The sequence below is a fragment of the Heptranchias perlo genome, unplaced genomic scaffold (genome assembly GCF_035084215.1).
Source record: "Heptranchias perlo isolate sHepPer1 unplaced genomic scaffold, sHepPer1.hap1 HAP1_SCAFFOLD_60, whole genome shotgun sequence".
In the NCBI taxonomy this organism is placed as follows: Eukaryota; Metazoa; Chordata; class Chondrichthyes; order Hexanchiformes; family Hexanchidae; genus Heptranchias; species Heptranchias perlo.
In genome coordinates, this window is record NW_027139623.1 from 3,093,023 (window position 1) to 3,104,016 (window position 10,994).

The 10,994-nt window shown below is 43.6% G+C and overlaps 1 long non-coding RNA gene across 1 annotated transcript; it reads left to right on the plus strand.

Moving 5' to 3' along the window:
* Positions 1-2,242: 2,242 nt before the first annotated feature.
* Positions 2,243-10,614, plus strand: LOC137316816 (uncharacterized). The gene is made up of 3 exons (XR_010961609.1): positions 2,243-2,325; positions 2,868-2,954; positions 9,756-10,614. It is a non-coding gene; the product is annotated as an uncharacterized lncRNA (long non-coding RNA).
* The last annotated feature ends 380 nt before the right edge of the window (positions 10,615-10,994 follow it).

A 10,994-nucleotide genomic window follows, 5' to 3' on the forward strand; every position in this document is an offset into this window, starting at 1 on the left:
CTTAAATTTCCACTTCGGAGCTCGGCAGTGGAGGAGGGCGTTCCTTTGACAGGGATTTTTTTAAATTTTACTCAAAATAGACTTGGAAACCCGGCGATGAGACCGGCCACACAAACACAGTGACATTAATCTAACCCGCCCGCCCCTTTAACACACTCTCTCTGACACAATGTTCACATCTTCACATTCACAGGACAAACTGTTGGCCAGATTGACAATTACGGGACAGGCTTTCCTCCCCGCTCGGCCTGTGCTGCAGATTCTCTGGGGCTCGTTGTCGTTTCCCAGCTCAGTAACTGTTAAACACTCTGAGGCCGGCGCTCCCCACAGTGTCTGGTCCCCAGATTCAGGGGCAGGAGCCAATCACAGCTGTGGATGTGATGATCCATATCTGGTTTTACAGGATTATATTATTCACACTCAGCAATATGTTTGGTTGAGACGATTATACAAATTATCCGCTCTGGGCTCCTCCAGTCTCTCTGTCTTTCTCTCCCTCCTCCTAAACTGACTGACAGACAACAGTAACTGGTGTCCTTTCAGTCCCATTCTCAACACCCAGAGACGGCCAGTTACTGAATAAATTCAACATTCATAGGCAGTCCAGTGTCAGACAGTTACAGGCTGTTTCTCTCCACCTTTCCTTACTGGACTGGAGACTGATAAATGCACCGTCAGACCGGCTCATACATAATAGAAGGGACAGTGACCGTCTCACCAACAGCACCGGAGGTCTGTTCACAGGCACAGAATCAGTCTTTACCTTCCAACAGGGTGTTCATATTACGCTCAATAACACTATCCCGCTTTCATGTACAGCGCTGGAGATAGAGAAATACAGACGGACAGATAAAGAGACAGACAGAGACAGGCACACAGACAAAGTATCATTCTCACACTTCCTCTCAGTGTGTCCGTTTCACACTCAGCAAACAGTATCCCACCTTCGTGTACAGCGCTGGAGAGATACAGACAGGCAGAGTATCAGCCATACGCTTCCCATCAGTGTCTCTGTATCACGCTCAGCAGCAGTATTCCACCTTCATATGTTGTACATAAGAGAGAGAGAAACTGACTTGCAATGTCCCGTTTTCACCCAGTAACAAATTGGAAAATTCTCCATTCCAATTGCCATTCCAAGCTGGAGTGACAGAAGATGCAGTCTCATCTCTCACTGATATTATTTCAGAGACAGACACATTATTAATCCCACTCTCAGGGACAGTGTCACGCATTTAACCCTCTCTTGCATGTTGTACCCTCTGCAATTTTGCAGCTCATGGCCCTTCTGCATTTCTCTCAGTGACCGAGATTTTCACTCCGATTGAAATAATCTGGGACTGTTGCCGTCAAATATTAATCCGACACGGTCCCAGCAAATACACCGACTCCCACTTTCCTCCCATGTTTCTCCAGGATGAAATCCTCTCATTTCGAGGATTTCATTTTCACATCGTTCACCTGACGAAGGAGGAAGCCTCCGAAAGCTTGTGAATTTAAAATAAAATTGCTGGACTATAACTTGGTGTTGTAAAATTGTTTACAATTCTCCAGGATTGGTTGGAGGAATCCGGCCTCCAGATACGGAATCACAAGTTTCTTTATCAGTAACGGGACCAAGAATGAACAGAACCAATTGGCTCATTTCACAGCCGCCCACTTTATCTCTGAAAGACTCTTTTCCATCAAAAGATACCGAGAGAAACAGCAGGGATGGAAACATCTAGTTTAATAGTTAGAGATTGTAAAGTCAGTCTGGATTCCAGCGTTAGGCACTGGTGGAATCCCATCTGTTTCTCATTCTGGGGCCTGTTCCTGCACTGCCTGTGGACCCCATTCCCTCTGACCTTTCCCCCAGACCCACTTCCTTTGCTCAGACTCGGAAAAATTCCAATTGGGGAAAGTTTCCATCGATTTTTGTATTGGGAATTAAACCAGATATCTGCGCATGCGTGACTCAGCCCCGCCCCCAGCGCTGGTCGTCGGTGAACGGAAGAGCGCATGCGCGCTCCCCTCCCCCAGCTCGGCCTGTGGGCGCCATTCCCTCAGTGAGCGGAAGAAGATGGTTTAAAACAGCCGGGAATGGAGAGATCACGGCCCCCGGGGGAAGGGAGCAAAGAGCAGCCTCGTTACAGCAGCTCATCGCTTCGGGACCGTGTCCGCAGATGGGCTCAGAGATCGGCATTGAGTCCGGGGGAAGGTCAGGGGGAGTCCGGGGGCTGTTTGTAAGAGGCGGAGTGGATCAGGAACTGGTCCCGGAACATGGAGTGAGCGGGGGAAGGGAGAGGTCATTCTCGGGCTGTGTGTGCACAGGGTGTGTCCAGGGTAAGGGAGAGAGAATGGGAAGAACCTGATATTTAAAATCATTGCTGCTTTCTCTCCCCAAACCAGTAGTGAATGTTCCTGGTTTAGTTCCAGTCTCACCCTGTTACTGGACAGTGAACAGTCAGGATGTGGGGAGTTATACAAGCAGTATCTATTGCAGGCATCAGGTGAGAAGTGTGAAGGACACATTTTCAACAGCGGTTGTTTGGTTTCGGGTTAACGGTTAGTCCCATGGGAGAGGAGTTGAGAAACCTGACCTGTAGAAAGGTCCCTGCCCCATCGGGTAGTCCCATTCACTGATCAGTGCAGGGGTTGGGTTGTGTCTGGATGTCACTAAATTGTTTTAAAATCGTCCAGCACACCTGGTGTGCAGAAGCTGAGTGCTGCAGTACTGCAGTGGAGTCAGACATTGACACTGTTTCTATCACTGGTTTTCATTTGTGGATATTCAAAATGATCATTAACAGAGATATTAAACTGATCAATTTGTATTTTCTACCTCACCTGTTCCTGAGTAACAAGAGATAATTTTCTTTCTACAGGCAAATCCGAGAAGGATCCAGAATAAATGTGATGTTTCCTCCACCCGAGGCACTGGAAACAGTGCAGCCAGCTCCTTCTCACACACAGTAAGTACATTATCACTCACAGAGCACAGAGACACAGACAGGTCATCAGTTCCACAGTCTCAGAGAGCAGAAGTAGTCAGTCCCACAGTGATCTTAAATTCCAGAGACACATTTTCAATCCAACCATTAAACAGAGCAGGTGAAGTCGATACTGTTCCATTTCCCCCAAACTCAGTCCCACTGACAGGGAAATACAAAAATCCCAGTCAAAATCACACTCTCAGATTGAAAGGCACTGTGTCAATCTCACAATAGGGCAACATTAAATACCAGATAGAAATTACACATGGTAACCGATTGAAAGGCACAGAATGAATCCCAATAATGTAGCCTGAGATTCCAATTGAATACCACCCCACAACTCACACATGTGAGTTTAATACATGCAGTATCCATTCGATTAATGTATCATGAGGTACAAACTGCAGACATGTCCAGAACTCATGTAGAGTATCAGACTGAGAAATGCTGTGACAGTGCAACCTGAGAAACAAATTAGAAACCAGTTTATAATACACTCATAGTATGAGATGTAAAGATACAGTACCAATTCTATTAGTGCACACTGAGATACACATTACATACCAGTCCAAAAATCTCATACAATATTAGACTGAAAGACACAGTATCGATTACAATAGAACAGACTGAGCTACACATTATACACCAATTCAAAAATCACTATCAGTTTGAAATATATATTATCATTCACAATAGTACATAAAAAAATTGATTTAATAGTAGTCCAAAAAGCACACAAATTATCTGATTAAAAACCTCCAGCACGAAATCCTAAAGTTTATCCATATTTATCAATAAAATGAGAAAAACTATTTAAACATGAAGATATTAAAGCTACAGTATTGAACACCGTAATGTAATCTGAGAGAATAATTACGGACAGATACAGAATAAATCCCATCCTCATGTATGGTACCACAGTTGACAGAGAATTAATCCCACACTCACATAATGTACCAGAAACTGGCAGATAAAGTATGAATCCCACACTCACACAGCATCAGAGACTGTATATATCGAATGAATCGCAAACTCAATCACACTACTGACAAGATACACAATGAATCCCACACAGTATCACGGACTGAGAGATACAAAATGAATCTCACAGTCACCTACATTAGTGCAGGCTGAGTTACAAATTAGGGACCAGTCCACAAATCTCAGTGTCAGATTGAAAGATACAGTACCAATTCCATTAGTGCAGACTGAGCTACATATTAATTACCAATACAAAAGACCAATGCAGATTCAGACTGAAATATACAGTATTCCATTGATGCAGACTGAGCTGCACATTGTATATAAGTTCAAAAATGTCACCATATCAGTTTGGAAGATACACTAAATCACAATTGTGTTCACATTGATGCCGATTTAATCGTAGCCAAAAAGTGCAGTGATTCTCTGATTATAACCTACAGCATCACATTTTAAAGTATATAATTATCTACCACTTAAACACTGGGAAAAATTATTTATACATTTATGTATTAAAGATACAGGTTTGAACGCCATGCTGTAAACTGAGATACAAATTAGATACAGATAAAGAATGAATCTCATACTCAGATCCAGTGCCAGAGACTGACATACAGAATGAATCCCTCACTCACACAATGTACCACTGACTGACAGATACAGAACGAATCCCACACTCACACACTGTAGCACAGACTGACAGATACAGTATATATATATATCACTCATATACAGTATCAGAGATTGATGGAAATGGAATGAATGTCTCACTCACATACAGCACCAGACACTGACAGATATGGAATTAATCCCAAATTCACACACGGTGCCAGAGACTGACAGGAACAGAATGAACCTCATTCAGATACAGTACAAGGGACTGACATATATAGAATGAATCCCACACTCACACAAAGTACCACAGGCTGACAGAATCAGAATGAATCACTAAGTCAAATCACTGCAGACTGAGTTACACATAACATGCCAGTCCAAAAATCTTAGTGTCAGATTGAAAGATAATGTATCAATTTCATTAGTGCAGACTGAGCCAAACATTATATAGCAGTCCAACACTGTCAGACCTTATCAGACTCAAAGATACAACATCAATTCCATTAGCATGTACTGAGCTACATGTTACACACCAGTCCAAAAATCTCATACAGTAACAGACTGATAGATACATTATCAATTCTATTAGTGCAGGCTGAGCTATATATTACATTCCAGTCCAAAAATCTCACAGTGTCAGACTGAGATACAGAATTAATTCCATTATTATAGACTGAGCTACACATTATATACCAGTTAAATAATTTCACCATGGACAGATTGAAAGGTACATTATCATTCACAACAGAGTTCAGAGATGAAGATGTAATACTACTCCAAAACTCACACACATTGTTTGATTAAAGAAAATCCAAAAGTGTATCAATATTTACAAATTAAACACTTGATAAAAAACTGTATATCCTTTAAAGTATTAAAGATATAGTTTCATATATAATAATATAAACTGAAATAAGAATACAGAATGAATCCAGACTTGCACATTGTCTCATAGACTGAATTATAGAATGAAACCCAGACTGAGATAAATTAGCTGAGACTGACAGATACAGAATGTATCCTAAACTCATATACAGTATCAGAGACTGACAGATACAGAATAAACCCCACATTTGCATGCAGCACCAGAGACAGACAGAAACAGAATGAATCCCACACTCACATACAGTACCAGAGACAGACAGATACAGAATAAACCCCATACTCATGTACAGTACCAGATACAGACAGGTACAGAATAAACCCCACACTTATATACAGCACCAGAGACAGACAGAAGCAGAATAAACCTGACATTCGCATACAGTACCCGTTACAGACCGATACAGAATAAACCTCACACACGTACAGTACCACAGACTGACAGGCACAGAATGAATCCCACAATCACACACAGTACCAGAGACTGACAGATACAGAATAACCCTCATTCATATACAGTACCAGAAACATTCAAATAAAGAATAAACCCCACACTCATTTGCAGTACCAGAGACAGACAGATACAGAATGAATCCCAAATTCACATACAGTACCAGAGACTGACAGATACAGAATGAATCCCAAATTCACACAAGGTACCAGAGACTGACATATACTGAATAAACCCCACATTCACATACAGCACCAGAGACTGACAGAGACAGACAGATACAGAATGAATCCCAAATTCATACACAGTACCAGAGACTGACATATACTGAATAGACCCCACATTCAAACAGTACCAGAGACAGAGAGACACAGAACAAAAAACACACTCATTTCCAGTATCAGAGACAGACAGATACTGAAAAACTCCAAACTCATGTACAGTGAGACTGACAGACACAGAATAAACCCCACACAGGTACAGTACCACAGACTGACAGGCACAGAATGAATCCCACACTCACACAGTACCAGAGACTGACAGATGCAGAATAAACCCCACACTCATGTACAGTATCTGAGACTGACAGAAACAGAATAAACCCCACACTCACACACAGCACCAGAGACTGATAGGCACAGAATGAATCCCACACTCACACACAGTACCAGAGACTGACAGATACAGAATAAACCCCACACTCATATGCAGCACCAGAGACTGACAGATGGAGAATAAACCCCACACTCACACACAGCACCAGAGACTGACAGATACAGTATATACCCCCCACTCATATGCAGCACCAGAGACTGACAGATAGAGAATAAACCCCACACTCATATGCAGCACCAGAGACAGACAGATACAGTATATACCCCCCACTCATATGCAGCACCAGAGACTGACAGATACAGAATAAACCCCACACTCATATACAGTACCAGAGACTGACAGATACGGAATGTGTGAATTTGGGATTCACAGTATCAGAGACAGACACATACAGAATAAACCCCAAACACATCTACAGTATCAGAGACACACAATTACAGAATAAACCCCACACTGACACACAGTTCCAGAGACTGACAGATACAGAATAAACCTCACACTCATGTACAGTATCAGAGACTGACTTATACAGAATGAATCTTATACTCACACACAGTACCAGAGACTGACAGATACAGAATAAAGCCCAACCTCATATACTGTACCAGAGACAGATAAATACAAAATAAACAACAAACACATCGACAGTATCGGAGATAGATGGATGCAGAATAAATCCCACACTGACACACAGTACCAGAGACAGACATAGACAGAATAAACCCCACACTCATATACAGTACCAGAGACTGATAAATACAGAATAAACCCCACACTCACACACAGTACCAGAGACAGACAGATACAGAATGAAAGCTGCACTCACACACAGTACCAGAGACAGACAGATACAGAATAAAACCTACACTCACACACAGTACCAGAGACTGACAGATACAGAATAAACCCCACACTCACACACAGTACCAGAGACAGACAGGCACAGAATAAACCCCACACTCATACACAGTACCAGAGACTGAAAAATACTGAATAAACACCAAACTTTTGTACAGTATCAGAGACTGACAGATACAGAATAAACCCCACAATCATGTAAAGTGCCAGGAAAAATTGTTTGGTTCGTGAGTGTCTGTAAATGAAGGAAACATGGTGTCTGGTAAGGGAGTGTCTATACATGAAGGAAAAACGGTGAAGGGTCAGGGAATATCAAAAAATGAAAGAGAAATGGTGACAGGTCAGGGATTGTCCATGAATGAAGGTGAAATGGTTTCTGGTAAGGGAGTATTATAAATGGGAGAAGACATGGTGACAGGTCAGGGAGTGTCTAAAAATGAAGGCGAAATGGTGACGGGTTACGGAGTGTCCATAAAGGAGGGAGAAATGATGACAGGAGGCAGAGTCTGTAAATGATGGAGAAATCGTGACTGGTCAGTGGGTGTCTGTAAATGAAGCGGGAATGGTGACTGGTCCGGGAGTGTCTGTAAATGAAGGAGAATTGTTGACAGGTCAGGTCGTGTCCATATCTGAAGGAGAAACAGTGATGGCACAGGGAGCGTCTATTAATGAAGGGAAATGCTGACGGGTCAGGGAGAGTTTGTAAATGAAGGAGAAATGCTGAAGGGTCAGAGAGCGTCTATAAATGTAGGAGAAATTGTGTTTGATCAGAGAATGTCTGAAAATGTAGGCGAAATGGTGACTGGTCAGGGGGTTTCTGTAAATGAAGGAGGAATGGTGATTGGTCAGGGGGTGTCTGTAAATGAAGGCGAAATGGTGACTGGTCAGAGGGTGTCTGTAAATGAAGGAGGAATGATGATTGGTCAGGGAGTGTTGTAAATGAAGGCGAAATGGTGACTGGTCAGGGAGAGTCTGTAAATGAAGGAGGAATGGTGACTGGTCAGGGAGAGTCTGTAAATGAAGGAGGAATGGTGATTGGTCCGGGAGTGTCTGTAAATGAAGGCGAAATGGTGACTGGTCAGGGGGTGTCTGTAAATGAAGGAGAAATGGTGACTGGTCAGGGGGTGTCTGTAAATGAAGGAGAAATGGTGACTGGTCAGGGGGTGTCTGTAAATGAAGGAGGAATGGTGATTGGTCAGGGGGTGTCTGTAAATGAAGAAGGAATGGTGATTGGTCCGGGAGTGCTTGTAAATGAAGGCGAAATGGTGACTGGTCAGGGGGTGTCTGTAAATGAAGGAGGAATGGTGATTGGTCCTGGAGTGTCTGTAAATGAAGCAGGAATGGTGATTGGTCCGGGAGTGTCTGTAAATGAAGCAGGAATGGTGATTGGTCAGGGGGTGTCTGTAAATGAAGGAGGAATGGTGATTGGTCAGGGGGTGTCTGTAAATGAAGGAGAAATGGTGATTGGTCAGGGGGTGTCTGTAAATGAAGGCGAAATGGTGATTGGTCAGGGGGTGTCTGCAAATGAAGGAGGAATGGTGATTGGTCAGGGGGTGTCTGTAAAAGAAGGAGGAACGGTGATTGGTCAGGGAGTGTCTGTAAATGCAGGAGAATTGTTGACAGGTCAGGTCCTGTCGATATCTGAAGGACAAAAAGTGATGGGTCAGGGAGTGTCTATTAATGAAGGGACATGCTGACGGGTCAGGGAGAGTTTGCAAATGAAGGAGAAATGCTGAAGTGTCAGGGAGCGTCTATAAATGTAGGAGAAATTGTGTTTGATCAGGGAGTGTCTGAAAATGAAGGAGAAATTGTGATAGGTCAAGGAAAATCTTTAAATGAAGGAGAAATGGTGACTGGTCAGGGAGAGTCTGTCGCCAAAATTGGGAGATATCACAGATGGACGGCATACAGGCAGCTATGGGGAGGGACATTGTGTGGAAATGAGGGGCAGAGCATATACACACAGCCAGAGTCAGCATATTCAGGAGAGGAGAGGGGAATCAGTGAGTGTAGAACTGAATCCAACCAGAGTCAGCAACTTCAGGGGAGGAGAGGGAGGGGAACCAGTGAGTGTAGAACTGAACCCAGTCAGAGTCAGCACCTTCAGGGGAGGAGAGGGAGGGGAACCACTGAGTGTAGAACTGAACCCAGTCACAGTCTGGATCTTCAGGAGAGAGAGAAAACTTAAATAGAAGGAAAAATGTTGGAGGTGGTGCGATGGGTTTGGGTTTCAGCAGAGGGAGGAGGGTGAGTGTGTGGGACGGGGATTTACAGTTTGGGGGAATGAGCGGGAAGAATGTTCTATTGAAACTAGAATTGCCTGTTCTGAATTTCTATCCTGTATTCACAGTGAGGACTTTTGTTATCTCATTTTACAGGGTATTAGAAGGGGCGGATTTGCAGACGAGAAACTCAAACCAAACATCACGTCAAGATCTGACTCCATTCACCAGCACCTGAAGATTATCGGCCTTAAAATGTCGGACAAATGTTGATCTGTTCTATCTGTGGGAAAAGATTTCAAACATCACTGTAATTGGAATAGCAGCGAGACACACACACCCGATTGAGAGTGTTCCAGTGCACTGACTGTGGGAAGAGCTTTCACCAGTTACACAGCCTGAAGAAACATCATACCATTCACAGTGGGGAGAAACGAGACACGTGTTCTCTGTGCAGACGAGACTTCCACTGATCTCCAACGTGGAGAGACATGAGGACACCCGCAACATGGAGAAACTGGGGAAATGTGGGGACTGTGGGAGGGGATTCAGTTACTCATCCCGGCTGGAAACTCATCGACGCAGACACACTGGGGAGAGGCCGTTCACCTGCTCCGTGTGTGGGAGCGGATTCACTCAGTCATCCCACCTCATTGAACATCAACTTGTTCACACTGATAAGAGACTTTTTAAATGTTCTGTCTGTGAGAAAAGCTTTAAAAGTAAAAGTGTTCTGCTGACACACCAACGGGTTCACACTGGGGAGAGGCCGTTCACCTGCTCCGTGTGTGGGAAGAGATTCACTCGATCATCCCACCTGCTGAGTCACCAGCGGGATCACATGTGATTCCAGGAGTTGGATTCTGCTGTTATTGCTGCTGTTAATCACATCCAGGACTGAACCGTGTTCATTCTGACAGTTGGGGGTTGTTTTTGATGTTAATAATCCCTTTACCTGGGCTGGAGTTTAGTATTCTGTACAAGTGTCAAATGAATCAGCTTTCTTTCAAACAAAGTGTTTCTAGTCCTTCATATCTTGATGATAAGAATCATAGAAGTTTACAACATGGAAACAGGCCCTTCGGCCCAACATGTCCATGTCGCCCAGTTTATACCATTAAGCTAGTCCCAGATGCCTGCACTTGGCCCATATCCCTCTATACCCATCTTACCCATGTAACTGTCCAAATGCTTTTTAAAAGACAAATTTGTACCCGCCTCTACTACTGCCTCTGGCAGCTCGTTCCAGACACTCACCACCCTTTGAGTGAAAAAATTGCCCCTCTGGACCCTTTTGTATCTCTCCCCTCTCACCTTAAATCTATGCGCCCTCGTTATAGACTCCCCTACCTTTGGGAATAGATTTTGACTATCTACCTTATCTATGCCCCTCAT